Genomic DNA, 6120 nt, shown 5'->3' on the forward strand with positions numbered 1-6120 from the left:
ATATATAGATTCAGTTCGATATTAATGCAACATCATGCCAGGTAACTACCAATTATTTCACAGAAAAAGTTGATTTTGATGTTTAATTAAAACTAACTTTAATAAAATTTTTGTTATTAGAGTACAAAAAAGAATACAAAAACCTTGTTATTAGAAAAGTTGCTTTGTTGAAAAGTCACCAAAAATGCCAGGTAAAATTACATTCAGTAATATAAATAGTTAATACGAATAAATTTCAAAATAAAATTGAATATCATTGAAAATAAAGCTGAGAATTTCCTGTATATTGAACTAAAGGTTCTCACCTAAAGCTAAGCATGACCATTTTTTTTAAACTCAGGGTTGCCACTTTTTTTTCAAAATTCTTTCCAGGTTTTCAAAATTTCTTTCAGTTTTTTAAAAGTACACATTTTAGGGTCTATTTTTAGTTTAAAATTAAGTTTGAGGTGAAAAATGTGTTAAATAGTATAAAAATATTGCAAAGATATGGTAAAGCTAATTTAAATGTTCTTTTTAATAAAAAAAATTTTGATAATGACAAAAAACTTTTTTTTATAAGGTAGAATTTTTTCTGTCAAATCAAAATTTTTCTATTTAACATGTAAAAATTGTTTAAAATTCCAGGTTTTTTAGTGATTTTTGTTCAAAATTCCAGGACTTTTTCAAAAATTCTCTAATTCTAGGTTTTGTTGCCTAAATTGTCAAATTCCAGGTTTTCAGGTAAAGTTGCAACCCTGTAAATATAAATAATATAAAATTACAAACCTGTTTCTTCAGTTCTTATAAATTTTCCCTCCAAATGTTTACAAACTTGTGTTTATCTTTGTCAAGCTTGAGTCAACTTCAGAATTTTAAAACTTTACAATTTCAAACCAGGTCCAAAAAACTATTTAGTAGAGACTTAATTCATTTTTTATAAAAATGTTAAAATGAAATCGAATCTGTAAAGTTTAACCGCGTAAAGCTTACACTATAAAATCTTTGTTTTTTTTTTATTAGATTCTCGTAATCAAAAAGTATTTTGAAAATTAACAGAATATTTCTTAAAACTGAGTTATCTTAATTCAAACAACTATAAATTTAGAAGTTAAATAACATTGTATAACTATCTTTGGTATGAATCTTATTTACTATAAGGTAAAATATTTTTTATCTTAAAATAACGATAATAATAATAACGATAGCTAATACTCTACTCTAAAATTAATATTAAAAAAGATAAAGAAATATAAATTTCAAAAAAATCACACCCTTTTAAACGATTTTTTTCGTAGTTTTAGGTCAAAACGAGCATTAAAAGTTTTTACATATTTTTTACGAAAAAATTAGCTTTGTGACATTTAGTTTTTAATTGATGCTCTAGATTTTTAATTAAATAGTTAAACAAAGTTGTTTAAGCTAACGGTTTTTACTAATACACAGCAAAAATATTTTACAAATATTTTTTAATGTCAAAACACAAAAAAAAAATCAAAAAGTTTTTTACAATCATTTTCCTTGTAAGTAGAGTTTAAAATATTTGATTAACATTAATGTTAATTCATTTGTAATTTATTTAAAACAATATCTCTTTTACGATAAAGTTCTAAAACAAAAATTAAAGTTACTAGGTAAATAAGTTTAGTAAAGTACAACATTACTTAAGATTGAAAGTTTTGTTATTTATATAATATTGTTTGAGACATATTTTTCCTTGCTTAGTTTATTTAATAGCTTACAAACTGCATTTTCATTATAAGTTTTTTTTAAGTTACTTACTATTGTATAGAACTTTTTGAAAATATTTTTTAACAATATTTTCACTTTAAAAACTTTCTTAAAAAAAATTCTTCCATTGATAAGCTTAAAAAGCAATTTATTTTTAAGAAAAAATAACATTAGACTAGTTTTAATTTTTTATTTCACCACGGAAAAATATTTTCAAAGGAGATTTCCAAACATTATAAAAGTTTTAAGTTTATTGCAAAACAAGTATATTGTCCTTATGAAAATCAATATTACAAAAACATTGCTCAAACATTAAATAAAATAAAATAATCTGTATTATTAAAAAATTGACTCTGTATCACTTGCCTAAAATAAATTACTTTATTTTGTAAATAATATAGTATGAATTCAAGCTGATTAATTGTTTAATACAAAAAGTTCAAGAACTTGAAGCAATGAAAGTTGATATTTTTATTAAATTTTAGATTACAAGTTTTCAAAAAAAATTCAATAAAATGAATAAATCTATTGATTTATTTTTGATTAAGTACTGGTTTTACACTTAAAGTTATCTATTTGTTTAGAAGTATTTGTCTCAAGGTAAAAAACAACTTTATCAAAGAAAAATTACTTATATCAAACTGTTTTTACTACATAACTTAAGCTAATTTTCAGCTTTTAAAAAATCGCAAGTAGTAAATCGTTTCTGTTTTAGTCTATTAACCTTTGACAAAGCTTTAGTTCATCTGTACAAAACTTTTTTTTTCAGTATGAAGTTTTGAAAAGTATAAGTTTAAGAAGTATAAGTTTAGTTTTTTAAAAAATTCAACTTTATAACTACCTTAAAATAAAGTTTTCATTACCATAACTAAGATAAACCTACTAAACTTAGCTTTCAACACATTCATATTATTGTTAATAGAATCATAACAAATAATTTTGAAATGAAAGAAAGTTTACATACTTATATGTTATTTATACTGTTAGTGAATTGGCTAATGTAATTTTATGACAGAATTCTATTAATTAACACTTGAAGAAAGATGTTCTTTAACTATTTGTAAAAGAAGTGTCGAGCAACAATTACACTGTATATTATTATAATTGTTATACTAATAAGTATCTGTTTAGTTTTTACTTGTAATTCCATATTTCAGTATGTATTTCAATTAATATGTTTATATTGCAATAACCACAAAGTTGTTTGTTCGCTGTAGCCATCAACCACTTTTTCGGCTTTTATTTTATACTATAAAAATTAAGTATTTTGTTTTCTCAGTTTAGAATATGATTGTAAACAAAAAAAATAATTGTATACAAAAATTCCTATTGTAAATATGTGTATTAAGTTTTCAAAAGAATAACATTAACTGGCTTAACTTAGAGGAGTTTAGTCTGTGCTTAAATACTTTTTTTTTAATGTCGCTTTATTTCACAAAATAAGAGTTCTTATTTGAAAAAATCTCCTTGTATCAGAGAAAATTGTTCATTATCTAATGGGTTTTATGTGATAGTAAAGTAACAAATATTCATAACATGATGATAAAAATTAAGTATATAATCGTTACAAGATTTAATTAAAACAACCTTGATGGTCGAGTGGTTAAAACGAAAATTCCCATTCGGGTGGACCGAGATCGAGTCCAGCCGGTGGCGTATTTTTCAACATTTGTATAGTAGTTTGTGTTGGAAAATTGTGAAGAAATTTTTGATAAAAAAAAAAACCTTTTAATTACAACAGAAATTTCTTTAGAATCAGTAAAAGATGAAACATTAATTTAATCGACTTGCTTGTTTTTATTTCGTTTATAACCGAAAGTTGGTTAGCTAGGCAATTTCACAACTTATTTATTTTGCACTTGCCGTTTAGACTAGTTAAGTGAATATTTTTTTAGTTACAAAAAGTAAATCAATTTTTTATAATTAAATCGTTGAGCGTATTGACTCTGATTTTTATTTATTTGTATCTACTTTTCAAATTTAAATAGTGTCCAGTTTACAAGCTTTTAATAATACTTTACTTTAGTAAAAAATTAGTTTGTGTTTTGTTACGCAAAGTTAACATAAATGATAAAACTATATATTTGAAAAACCCTAGAGTGTTGGCCCGTCTTAATGTAAAGCGTATAGAAAAGTCTGACTGACAATCTGGCTTCAGACAGCAAGACTAAACATAACATTTAGTTTATGATCCACCAACATTCACTGGTTTTAAGTTATTTACTTATAACCAACAAGTGCTGCCTTTTCATTTTTATATATTGACAATAGTTGTAAACAAATATACATGAAAGTGACTTACAAGTTTTTAAGTTAAGTAAACTAAGCTTTTTTTGTTCAAAATTCAAACTTAATTAACTTAGTTAGTTTTACCATCAGTTCGTAGTTTATTTTTCAAACACGATTTACAATGTTTATATAAATAAACAGAAGACCTTTCAAAGTGTTTTGTGTGTAAAATTGAGACGGTTCGTAAAAAGTTTTATTAAATACATATATTACTTACAAATTCAGTTAGATTACAATTTTGCCTGAAAACAAACTAACTATGCTGAACAAATCTCAAAATTATTTACAACTGTTTTAATATTTATATTTAATACAAAAATAAAACAACTCTTTTTTGTTGTAGCATAAATTTCAAAATTTTACATATTTAAATAAATAGTATGTGTTAAGTATAAACACTTATTTACACGTTTATTGGACTCAATGCTTTATGCACAAATTTTTATTCATAGTAACTTTCATTCGCGCGAAAATTAGTAACTTTACATAAAAAAGTTATATGATGTAATATTTTAACAGTCAAACTGACTATTCACAGTACTTTTGAAAATTTTGTTCCTTTTTGAAGCAATAGTATAAAACATTTAATTAGCATACTAGTTAGTAAAACATGTTAAATAATATATTTTTCCAACATGTACTTTGCTTTTCTTTTTTTAAAAGTATTTAGTATTACATACTATGATAATAATGAAAATATTATTATTAATAAATGTAATATCAAAAAAATTAAATTAAGACAGATAAATTTTAAACACGAGAAAATTATGACAAATGTTGCCATAGTAACGGGTTCCAACAAGGGCATCGGGCTCGCCATCGTCAGGGGGCCATGCCAGAAGTTCGACGGGGACGTCTTCATTCTGTCCAGGAACGAGCAGCGCGGCAGGGAGGCGGTGAAGACCCTTGAGAGAGAGGGACTCTACCCCCAGTTCCACGAATTGGACGTTTGCGACGTCAAGAGCATCGAGCGGCTCAAAAGCTTCATGACGTCACAGTACGGGGGCATCGACGTCATCGTGAACAACGCGGGCATCGCGTACAACTCGACCGACGCGACGCCGCTAGTGAAAAAGGCGGAGGACTGCGTGAGGACGAACTACACTGGAACCGTCGACATCAGCAGGATCCTGTTTCCTATTGTGAGGAAGGGTGGCAGGATCGTCAACGTGTCCAGCACTTTGAACATCATGTACCTCAAGCAGTTGAGCGAGGAGAACCAAAAGTTCTTCAGGAGGGAGACGCTGACGGAGGAGGAGCTGACGGGGAAGATGGAGGAGTTCGTCGAGAGCTGCCGGAGGGGGACTTGCAAGGAGGACGGGTTCCTGGAGCAGCCGTACGGAATTTCCAAGGTCGGCATGTCCGCGCTCACCTTCGTGTGGGCCAGGAAGCTGAAGGGTAGTGACGTCATAATCAACGCGGTGTGCCCCGGGTGGGTGAAGACGGACTTAGGCGGGGAGAAGGCCTCGAGGACGCCCGATCAGGGCGCCGAAGCCCCGGTTTACCTGGCGACGCTTCCAGCCGGGGTGGAGTCCCCGAACGGTGAAATCGTTTCTTCGGAAAAGAACATAAAGGAATGGTGAAAAAATAAATTTTGTTAAAAATATTTAACAGTTTTGTGTTTATTTTTTTATGAACTTATTTTTATGACTTTGTTAGTTTGAATACTTTTTTTATGTTATAAGCGTTGAGATTTACCCGAAAAAAAAGTTATAGAAATTCCATTTTAAACACGTTTAACAAAAAAATTTAACCAGCACTTATACAGTAAAATAAATTCTTAAAAGCTATTATACCAACTTTTAGAAACACAGTTATAAAAGAAATAAAAAGTTACTCAGAATATTTATGCAAATGCAACAAGTCACTTGTGTAGATATTCTTCTAATCATTTATCAACAGTATAAGAAATTTTAGAGTTTATTAATTAATTTAATTCTTTGATATTTTTAAAGATTTAAGCATAAATCAGTTCCCTTGACTATATTACCGAATGTCAATTTCTGTATCGTTTTCAATAAACTTAAAAATTTATAAGTTTTATAAAACTATCGCTTATTTTAGTTTTTAATTTGTTGTTTTTTAATGACTAAAAAGAATATAATATACTTTCTATAGAAAAAA

General features: G+C 27.5%; 1 pseudogene; it reads left to right on the plus strand.

The window, feature by feature from the left end:
• The first annotated feature begins 4763 nt into the window (after positions 1 to 4763).
• On the plus strand, positions 4764 to 5579 carry LOC145846175 (carbonyl reductase [NADPH] 1 pseudogene; annotated as a pseudogene).
• The last annotated feature ends 541 nt before the right edge of the window (positions 5580 to 6120 follow it).

The sequence above is a fragment of the Thalia democratica genome, unplaced genomic scaffold (assembly GCF_965202585.1).
Source record: "Thalia democratica unplaced genomic scaffold, ktThaDemo2.hap1.1 HAP1_SCAFFOLD_303, whole genome shotgun sequence".
NCBI classification, from domain to species: Eukaryota; Metazoa; Chordata; class Thaliacea; order Salpida; family Salpidae; genus Thalia; species Thalia democratica.